Genomic DNA, 10,880 nt, shown 5'->3' on the forward strand with positions numbered 1-10,880 from the left:
TGCACAGAGCACCCCAGCAGTGAAGTCTACACCCATCCCCTGTCCCCAGAGCAGCGCCCATCCGGGACCTGACCACCCACCACGGGGGCATGCTCTAAAGCGGGACTGGGTACAGAGAGGGGGTTCCAGAACACATAGAATGAACGCGGTCAGCATGCAGAGGGCCAGGTCAGTGAGTGCGCAGGTGCCGGTCGGTTCCCGGACCCCCGACGGGCACCGGGGGCGTCCTTTCTTCTGTGGCGATGTCGCATCCGCGGAGACTTTCACAGTCGCATTTGATACTGAAAACGTGGATTTTCCTCTATGATTAATCATAAATAATGTACTCATAGAAGGAGAATCTACCTTTTAAATACCAAAGATGGTTCCATCCGGGAAAGGCGACCTGTGTTCCAGCTGTCAAAACGGAATTCACCTGGCGGCGGGGGAGGGGGTGGGGGGCCGGGCAGTCAGTCCCCCGGGAGAGGCGGCCAGAGGGAGCCACAAGCGTGCCTTCAGCGCAGCTGCCGGGCTGGGACTCGGGTGCACTGGGCAGCCAGGCGCACGTGCCACCCACCCCCTTCTCGCCTACCCAGGCCCCACGGCAGCCTCCAGGGAGGCTTCGAGAGCGGCATTTGATACTGAAAACATGGATTTTCCTCTATGATTAACCAGCAATCATGTAAACATAGAAGGAAAATCCACCTTTTAAATACCAAAGACAGACCAGAAAGGGCGGTGGTGCGCACAGCCGGCCAGAGGCGGGCGCTCCTCGGCGACAGGGGGCTCCAAAAGGTGATGGTCGGCAGACATATGGCGCGAAGTCAGCACATGTCCCACGGCCCACCACCTTTCCACTCCCCCCCGGGGGCTAAGCCCTGCCTCGCGCCCCTGGCTGCGGCTTCGGCCCAGCACCGTTTCCAGATCAGCCTTTGATACTGAAAACGTGGATTTTCCTCTGTGATTACCAGGCAACGCGTAATCATCGAAGGAAAATCCACCTTTTAAATACCAAAGAAGACTGCGACCGCACAGCGACCGAGCAGAGCCTGGGCACCAAGGCGCCGACCTTCAGGCCGCACTGTCGGGCTGCCTCGAAGACACAGCGGTGACAGAGCGGCCCGGGTGGCTGGCGGCGGGGGGCCCACAGGCATGTGGCGGGAACTGGGCACATGCTCTGTGGCCCACCATGGCGCACTCATCCTGGAGGCCCTGAGGCTGGCTGCAGTCCAGGGTGGCTCCCAAGCAGCATTTGATACTGAAAATGTGGATTTTCCTCTATGTTTAACCACAAATACATAAACATAGAAGGAAAATCCACCTTTTAAATACCAAAGGAGGACTTAGCCCCGGAAGGCACAGCACCACGCACGGCAAAGCACGCCGGGCTGGGGGGAAGGGGTGGCGGTGACGCCAACCCCCCCGGGGGGGGGCTAACAGCGCTAACCTGGCTTCTTCCCCTAGGGGCCGGCGTGCTCAGAAAGCTCATGAAAGCAACTGGTACTGAAAATGTGGGTCTTCTCTCTGTGAGTAACCACAGAAGGAACATCCACCTTTTGAATACCAACACCACAGCCCTGACGCTCTCCACCCTGAACACAACTTAGCACAAACGCAAGTGGCGCCCAGCGACAATGGGTGCCCTGGACTGCAGCTCTCAGCCTGAGGGGGGCTGGAGGGCACGGCTCACGCGCAGGCCACCTTCTGGGCCTGCCTTGTGCCCCTCGCCCCGGCAGGGGCCGCCCCCCAGTCTCTTTCAGCAGGGGGATGGCTAAGGCCGGGCGTCTGCCCACAGTACCACTGAGCTCCGTAAAGGGGGCGTAGCTCAAAAGCTCACTATAAATGAAGGCGGCAGAACCAAAACTCTGGCGACAAAAGTGTCACCGTCAGGACAAAACCTCGCGGGGTCCCTGAAGTCAGCGTTACCTCCACAAACCCTGATGGCCGGGGTCTTAGCAGAAGGTGGGCTAGGGCATCCATGGAGGGAGGACGCTTTCAGAGAACCTTCCAGAACGTGGGGCTTATGTCCAGAAAGTTCCAATAGGCAAGGATCCAACAGGATAGACCACGAGAATCACGCAAACAGACCACAAACACTATCTCTTCAAATGTGGCGGGGTGAGTCACGCGTGCCGTGCACCCACGACCACCTCCACCACCGCCTCTCGGGAAGAAGCCTTGCTGCGTGGGCTGGGGGCGGTGGTTTCCCAAAACAGGCGTCGATGCCGCCTTGGTAAGGCATGCCTCCCAAAGCCGGCGTCGGGACCTACTCTGCAAGACTGCCATTGCCTCCAGGAAGTCCTCCGTGATACTGACTGAACAACGGAGACAAATGGCACAGGGACGAATGTTCACAGGCACAGCACACACTCGAGGCCAGCCCTCCACAGCCATGCAACCTGGGGGCAGCCATGCCAACCTCACCTTCCCAGGGTTGGAACCGCTCCCAGAAACGTGAAAAACCCCTGCCTCCCACCAGGGGAGACCTAGGTGCTTCCCCGAGGCGGAGGGGCGCTGAAGGCGGGCCGCCCAGCAGACCCCTCCCAGCTGGGAAGAGCCAGACCCCCCTCCACACACACACAGCTGAGGAAGCCCGCAAGGACCCGGGCAGGATCTGCATGAACTCAGCCAATGCGCTGGACAAGGCCTCCTCACGTCCCGGCCACAGCACAGCTGCGACCCCACGGGGGCTGGGTCTCCACGACGCCCTGTGAAAGACAGGAAATGTGGCTGCCTGGGGACCAGAAGGCCCAAGGCAAAGGAAGTTAGGGATTCCCAGTGGCCGCCATCATCCAGGGAAAGCCTGGCCACGGGCGAGGACACGGTGTCTTCTCTTGGTTTAGTGGAACGCAGGCACCAGGGCGGAATCTGGGACAGGGACCGTGCCAGGCTGGGAAGCTCTGTCACGTGTCCACCACCCACAGGGTCCTTCCCGGGGCCTGCAGGGCAGGCGGCTGCTCCCCGGGCACTCGGGCTGCCGCCACCTTGCACGGGGTTTGTCAGATTTCAGCTCTCCTGCCTGCCTGGCCGAAAGCAGGGTGAGGGCCCCACAGCGACTGCAGAGGGGCAAGCAGAGCCATGTCTGGGGCTGGGACCCAGCAGCTGGGACCGGGGCACCTGCAGCAGGAACCTCAGGGTGACATGGGAAATTCTACCTTTCTGGGCAAACAGGCATTTGATTTAAAAAGAAAAAAGTTTTATAATAAATGACACCAGTAAGCTTATCATACAGTCACAAAAATTCTCATCACCATTTCGTACACGTTATTCTGATTTCTCCAGGGTGTAGCCACGCCTCTCTGCTCTGGGAGCCACGGGGCTGGACAGCATACACTGAGGGTCCGCCCACAAATCGAATGCCTGGGTTTAACATGTTTCTGTTCACATTTCTCTGTCAATACTTCAAGAAGAAATCGGGCTTGTAAATCTAATTTTTTATGTCCAGATTTGACCTTAGAAAATGGGATTATATGGTGATTCATTCAATATCTTCTCAACTCTCAAAATACAAAATAAAGGAAAACACTTGCCATCTGGCCCACCATCTGGCTGACACCCACCTCCCCGTTCCTGGACTTGACGTCACACACAGCCGTAGCAGGAGGCCTTTAGTGCTACAAAGAAACCGGCCATGTCAAAACCCACTGCGAACAATGCCAACACCTCACACAACCTCCCTCGTGCACCTCGGGGCCACCTGCAGCCACCTGGCACCCCCACTCCGCGCAGCCCCACCACAGGGGGCTCGGGGGTCCCCAGCATGTGCCTGGGTGACCTGGGCCTGGGGCTCACAAGGCCCCCTCCCCGCCAGGCACTGTGGAATCATGGGACAGTCATGCTTCAGGTCCACCCAGTGCCCCGGGGAGGATGGAGTGTGGATTGCGAGAGCCCAACAGTGCACGGGTGATGCACCTGAGCCCTCCACGCCCACCCCGGGAGGAGCAGCCACGGTCCCACGGCCGCTCCTTTCGGCCACTGAGGCCATTTGTGTTGGTACCTGGGGGGCTGCTCTCCTGTGGACCCTCTCAAACGGAGGGGCTTCTCCCCCGAAAGCCTCCCTCGCGGTGGGTGTGGGCCTGGGGTTGGGGGCACCTCCGCCCACCCACGGCCCCCGGAGGCTGCGTGTCACAAGGTCCCGGTGCCCCAGGTGCCCCAGAGGCCAGGGCGCCCTCCAGGCGAGATCTGATGCCGGAGAAGAAGTGCACCATGTTTGTTTCGTCACACATACAGCGAAAAGAACATGGGCAACTTCCTCTCAGGAACCACAGGCTGGGCGTGGGTGTGGGTGAGGGGCTCTGGGCCGGGCTTGGCCTGCGGGGGGCAAAGGGGCCCCGCACTCCGAGGCAGCAGGTGCGTCCCTCGCAGCTCCCCGGCCCTCGGCTCTCACGCGCGGCCAGTTCGCGTGGCTGGGAACCAAGAACCCACGGGTGAGAGCCAAGCGGAGCAGGCAGGAGGGCACGCAGGCGGCCGCGGTCCGCCCGCGCCTGGACACGGAGCACACACCGCGCGTTACGGTCACGCGCGGCGAACCCTAGGACGGCAAACGCAGGGAGGCCCCACGACGCTGGCTCGCACCAAGGCCCGGCCTCCATGCGGCGGCGCCGGGAGCCACACAACCGAGCGAGGGGCGGCCGTCGGGCAGACACGGAGGCGCTGGGGTCGGGTGGGGCCGGGCCGGGGTCAGGGTCGGGGCTGGGCCGGGCAGGGTCCTCCCCCGTCCCAGCCCCAGCCCTGCCCCCGGGGCCCGGCCACTGCCAGGGACCAGGCTTCGCAGCGTCCGCAGCCGGCTGTGGGGCCTGCAGAAGGCACAAGGGCTGGGGGGAGAGAAGACAGAGGTGGGGGGTGGGGAGAGGGGAGAGGGGAGAGCGGAGGAGACCGCATGGGAAGGGAGGGGAGGGGAGGAGAGGGCAGAAGCCGAGTTCCTTTCCCAGAAGCCCCAGCAAATGTCCCCTCGCATCTCATTGGCCCAGTGGGGTGACAGGGTCCATCTTCGAACCAATCAGAGCAGCCAAGGGGGCGGGACCAAGCGCGTCCCAGTTCCCCTGCGCCAGGGGTGGGGCGGTCAGTGCAGGGCGGGGCACGCGGGGTGGACAAGCCAGCTGCCCGCGCCCGCGCCCGCGCCAAGTACCAGCGTTGCCTCCCCCGAGCCGGCGCGGGGCCGCGATGTCGCCGAGGCGAGCAGGATACTGAAAAAGAAGTGCACCGCGAATGTTTCGTCACAAATACAGCGAAAAAAACACGGGCGACTTCTCATTAAGCACCGCATGTCTGCGCTGTCCGGGGAGCGAGGGGTCGCGGCGGAGCCGGACACGCGGCCCGAGGGCCCGGAGCTCCTGCGTGTGAGTCACCCTTGGGGTTGTCCGCAGTGTGTCTCCTGAGAACACTGGCTTGGTCCCACCCAGGCCCCGCAGGGGGCAGGGGGGAGGAGGGGAGGAGGGAGAGGAGGAGGAGGGTGGGGGAAGAGGAGGGAGGGGGAGGCGAAGGAGGGGCGAGGGGGAGGAGGGGGGAGGGGGAGGGGGAGGGTGGGGAGGGGGAGGAGGAGGGCGGGGAGGGGGAGGGGGAAGAGAAGAAGGGGGAGGGGGAAGGGGGAGGAGGGGAGGGGGGAGGTGCGTGGCGGGCAGGGCCGCTCTGGGAGGGGCTTCCCCATCCATCCGCCCACCAAGGCACCAGGCTCCCCTAAGGGCGGCCGTGGAGCCTCCACAGCTGAGCAGCCACGGCCAGAGCCAGGCGCCCACGTGAGCCAGGAATGAATAAGGCAGAAACCCAGGTTCTCTGCCCAGGAGGAGGGCGACCGGTGCGGAGCCCCAGCTTCGCCCCCAGAGCAGGCCTTGCCACCTGACTGTCCACATGCTCGCTGGACAGAGTAGCTCCCCCCCGCCCTCCCCTGGAGCTGGCAGCAGGTCCAAGAGGCCCCCTGGGCTGGGTCTGACTCGGGGCACCCGGTGGGTCCTGGCCCTCGTAGGCATGGCTGGGCCACCGACCCAGAGAAGAGACGACAGCAAGGCCGCTCTGCCCCGGCTGTGAGCGTGGACATGAGGTCCACCTAGGGCAGGGCTGAGTGGGTATTACCCAGGGTGCAGCTGCTGGACCCCCAGGCGGTACTCACCAGTGCTGCCCCACGTGGACCCTGGCCGCCCATGCAGGCACTCCTCCGTGTGGCATTCACTACCACTCGGCGTCACCGTACAAGAATTCAGCAGGCAGCCCCTCTTCAAAGACCACAGCCGCCCCCAACACGAGCTCTGCTACCCACCCCCCGGCCCCACCAGCCCTCCCCAGGACGGAGGCACGGTGCAGGTCCCGGCCAGCACCCCCGCGTGGGCCGTCTGGTTGGGCCTTTTCCTTTCATGGACTCACACCACGGCCGCCTCCCTGGCACTGTCAGTGGTCAAGCCAGCAGAACTCCTGGGCAGGATCTGAGCCTGGAAGAGATGATGCACTGATCAGAAGGGTTAGAAGGAGGGGCCTACGATTTGCCCTGGCCCTGTCCTCCCACACCTGCAGCGGAACGTCCTCCCGCAGGGAGCCAGGGTGCTGACCGACGGCGTGAATGAAGTGCGCGTCGTGGGTCTGCCATCCCCTCAGCGACCTGGAGAGCGGCTGGCACTGCTTCCCTTCCGTGGCATTTGTGGTGTGTCCACAAAGCCGCCCCCAGGACCTTGCGCTGCAGGGGCACTGCCCACTGTGAGCCATAAGACGGCACCCCCAGCCACAGTCTTCCCGCACAGCAGAGACCTGGGCCCTGTGCAGACTTGGCGTCCTGCCAAGGAGCCCTCCATGCAGGGCTGCGTCTCAAGGGCTCCCGCGTAACCCCTGTCACACAGCCAGTCGCCTTTCCAGTGCCAACCCAGGGCGGAACCAGCCACCTCCCTCCCCTGAAGGCTGCACCAGAGCCAGGAAGAGCCTCCAGGGTGGGACTGGGTACTAACGCGCGTTTGTTTCACCAAAAATAAAGAGAAGACAGCACAGACAGCCTCTCCGTCAAGTATTGGATATTAGCACTGCTCAGAAGCCAAATAAGAAGCCAAACCACACAGACAAAAATGTCTTAGAGTCTCCACCAGTGATGCTAAGGCCACCTCCAGGAAGTTTGCCTGGGTCTCTGAGGCTTGGTAGACCAGATGTCCCAGTCTCAGCTGTGCAGAGGCTCTGGGTAGCTTCTGGAGGTGAGTGGGAAGTGCTTTGGGACCTGACCCTGAAATTTCACAGGAGATGCTCCACCCAGCAACACAGAGCTCCCTCCCACCACAGCCTAGCCGGGCTCCTGACGGCCCAGCAGGCCTCAGAAGAGGCCTCCCAAAAGCAGTTGGTGCCCCAACGTGAATATCAGGAGGGCTCAAGAACAGATCTTGAGTTCTGTGGTTCAGAGGCAAGCGGCAAGTGGAGGCCGAGGAGCAGTGTCCAGGCCACCGCCCTTGTCTGTCCAGGGCAGGCAGCAGGGGCTCACCTCCACGTGTAAGGCCACCCCTGAGCCCACGGCCAGAGCTGCGAAGATCAGCATTGCTCCTAAGCACGCCACTGGCACGGAACCAGGCTGGCCACGTGCGACTCCCAAGAAGCAAGAGGAACACAGCTGCGGGGAGCCCACCTGTGTGTTCTGGGGTGTAGAGCCATCGTGGTCACAGCGGCACTCCCCGGCAGGGCTGTGGTGAGGAGGCCTAAGAATGGATAAGACACTGGTGATTAGCGGCCCAGCGGCAGAAGTCAGAAATCCCCTGCTCCGCATGTGGTTTTGTGGTCAGCCACACTCGTGTCTGTTTCCTAGGCGCACAGCACCCTGCCCCTGAGCTCGGGTCTGGGCCAGAGGTCTGAGAGATGGGATCTGATACTGGAAAAGAGGTGAGCCAGGTGTGTTTCATCCTCATCCAAGAAACAGAAACCCGGAAAACCTCTCTTCAGGTACCACCGATTACCACTGCTCAGACACCTCTGATCCTGCCCCAGACGTGATACTCAGTCCTGGGAGATGGTAAGTAGGCGTTGAACAGTGAGAGTTAGCAGAACAGATGGCGTTAGTGCAAGCTGTCAATCGCAGGCTGGGTACCACCCATCGATTTCTGTGTGCTGGGCAAGCACTGATAGCAACACGCTCCCCTGGAGCCAAGGTCTGGGCCAGAGGCCTGAGAGATGGGGTCTGACACTGGAAAAGAGGCGAACCAGGTGTGTTTCGTCCTCATCCAAGAAACAGAAACCCAAAAAACCTCTCTTCACGTACCACCGATTACCACTGCTCAGACCACCACCAATCTGTCCCCAAATGTGACACTTGGCTCTGGAGGTCCTGTTGAACAGGGGACAGCACTGCCGGGCCTTAGCCAGTTTGCAGGAGGAAGCCGTTAGTGGGATGCATGCTGTCAGTCAACCATCCACGCAGTGCCCTGTTGGAGCAGACCCCCGGGGCACATTCTTGGAGCTGGCATCATGGCCAGTGGGTGGTCACGGGAGCTGGTGTGCCGTGCCTGAGGCCAGAGCGAGCTCCTGCTGCCAGGGAACCTCAGATGGCCTGCACTGAGGCCGACTCTACCAAGCAACGCCCAAGGGTGACCCGGGCCATCAGCACAGTGCACACAGTCGGTCACTCGAGTACGTGGGGGCGGTGTAGACAGCTCGCCCCTCCTCCAGACTTTGGGTGGCCCTGTGTCTAGGATGCTCTCCCAAGATCTTGCACAGAAAACAAGTCCAGCTCGGCCATATCTGGCACGTAGATAGCAGACTGCTCACAGGAGTGCTCTTTTCTGGGTCTAGCAGAGTGCAGCCAGCCCCGCTTTACTGACTTTCCCCCAAAAGTCGACACCTCTTCCAGGAAGTCCTCCAAGGGTGTGTGTTGTGGGGGGCGGGAGGGAGGATTAGATACTGAGGGTTAGTGGACCAGGTCACAAACGGCACAAATAAAGCGTGTGCTCTCTGGTCAACCATCTCAGGTATCCAGGCACATGCTGATGCCACTCTCCTCGTCCTCACATTATCCCAGCCCTCGAAGCTGTCAAGCCAGAGCGCTCTGCTGAGACAAGCACATCGCCAGGCCTGGGAGCCCTCCCCTGCCCCCCCCCCCCCCAGGTTGATGTTAGCTCCGGGAAAGCTTGCAAGGCGGGATTAGATACTGCAAAGAGGTCGACCGTGTAATGTGCGCCATAAATAAAGCGAACGCGCCACGGACCACCTCTCTCCAAGTACCAAGCAGCAGCAGTGTTAGCACCAGGACTGTGGCTCTCCCTCAAAGCGGACACCACCTCCCGACGTCTTCCGAGGCGAGATGTGATATTGAGAAGAAGTAGACCATGTGTCCTACGTCACAGATAAAGCGTACACACCATGGTCAACCGCATCTTCAGATACCAGCGCATGACACTGACCTGCGCTTGTCGTCCTGTTCCAGGAAGTTCTCTCAACGTGCGTCACAGACCAATGCTGATGACCACAAACCCACGTCCGGTGCCCACCGCTTCCAGGATGCCCCACATGGCTGGGACTGGGCACTCAGTGTGGATCGGCAGACCAAGGGGCCAACAGAGTGCACGGTCTGCAGCCGGCCACGTGGCAACCTGCACCTGACAGTGCCCACCCCATGGGCCCCGCTCTCCACCTGACATGGCTGCCAGGGGGCCCTGAGGCTCAGACTCGGTGGACCATGTTGTGGACATCCTAACAACGCGCACACTGTATCGTCTCCCACTTCTCCCAGTATGGGCGATGGTGCTGAAGCCAGCCAGTGTGTCTCCTGCACAGCTGAGACCAACTCCAGTACTGAGAAGACATGGACCGTATTACATATGGCCCAGAGACAGCACAAGTTCTGTGGTCAACCATCTTTTTCAGGTTCCGTGGAGAGGACTATGGTCAGAATCCATGTCTCTCTGCTTTCACCAGCACTGCCTCCAGGAAACCCTCTGAGTCCGATGGGGCACTGAGCAGAGGCTGCCTTGCAATGTCTGCTGTGGGCGCATCACAGAGGGACCCCAGGGGCACGATACTGGAACTGGGGCCAGGCCGCATACCTGGCACTACCTGTGGGAAGCCCCGAGTGGCAGTTGCCCTCACGGAAAGCCAGACTGAGGAACATGCACTGTGAGTAAAACACAGGAAGCAAGGTGAACTTCCCAAGCACCCGGAGGCAGTGCCTCCGCTCCTGAGGGGGTGGCGACCTCCCTGGAGACCTTCAAGGCCGACTGTGACAGCGCAAGGACACAGACCATATCACGTATGCTGTTAGTGAAATGCATGCAGTGTGGCAGGACCCTCCTCAGGTACCATGAGCTCAGCAACCCCGGCGAGTTCTCTGGAGCAGGACTGGCAGTGGGAAGACCTTCAAAGGCCAAGGAGCTGTGCCTCGTCCGTCCGCACACACGGCGGGGCCGTCTGCATCTTCACGGAGGGTCGGTGCCGAGGCCGGGCTTCGGGCATGGCCCCTGAGCTGGCTAGACTTGGTACGGAAAGAAAATAGACTGGACACGCACTGTCGTGGCAAAGCCGAGGCAGGGTGTCCTCAAGTACCTGGTGTGGCATCGCCGTGTGTGCCCAGCTCTGTCCCTGCACGGGCAGCCCGCGTGCCATCCCTCAGTCACGAGCGTTCTCGGCCCTGGCCACAGTCTCCACGGCCACGGGAGCCACAGCTGGGAGCGGGCTGCCTTCCTGGAGGCCATCAGTGTCCGTAGGGAGCCCTTGGAGGCGGCACTCAGCACTGAGGAGAAGACGGCGTGGACAGCGTTAACAGAGGGTGCACGGCTGTTCGTCTCCTGCGGGGCCACGCGCTGGTGGGTGCAGGTGGTGAAGGCACGGGCCTCTTCTCCAATGGCAGGATTTCTCCAGGACGCTTCGGATGGCTGGGCTGGATACCAAGAAGCGGTTTACCATCCCACATACATACTCAAAATGTATGTGGGACGGTAAACCATTCCTTCAAG

The sequence above is a fragment of the Lepus europaeus genome, chromosome 22 (genome assembly GCF_033115175.1).
Source record: "Lepus europaeus isolate LE1 chromosome 22, mLepTim1.pri, whole genome shotgun sequence".
Classification (NCBI taxonomy): Eukaryota; Metazoa; Chordata; class Mammalia; order Lagomorpha; family Leporidae; genus Lepus; species Lepus europaeus.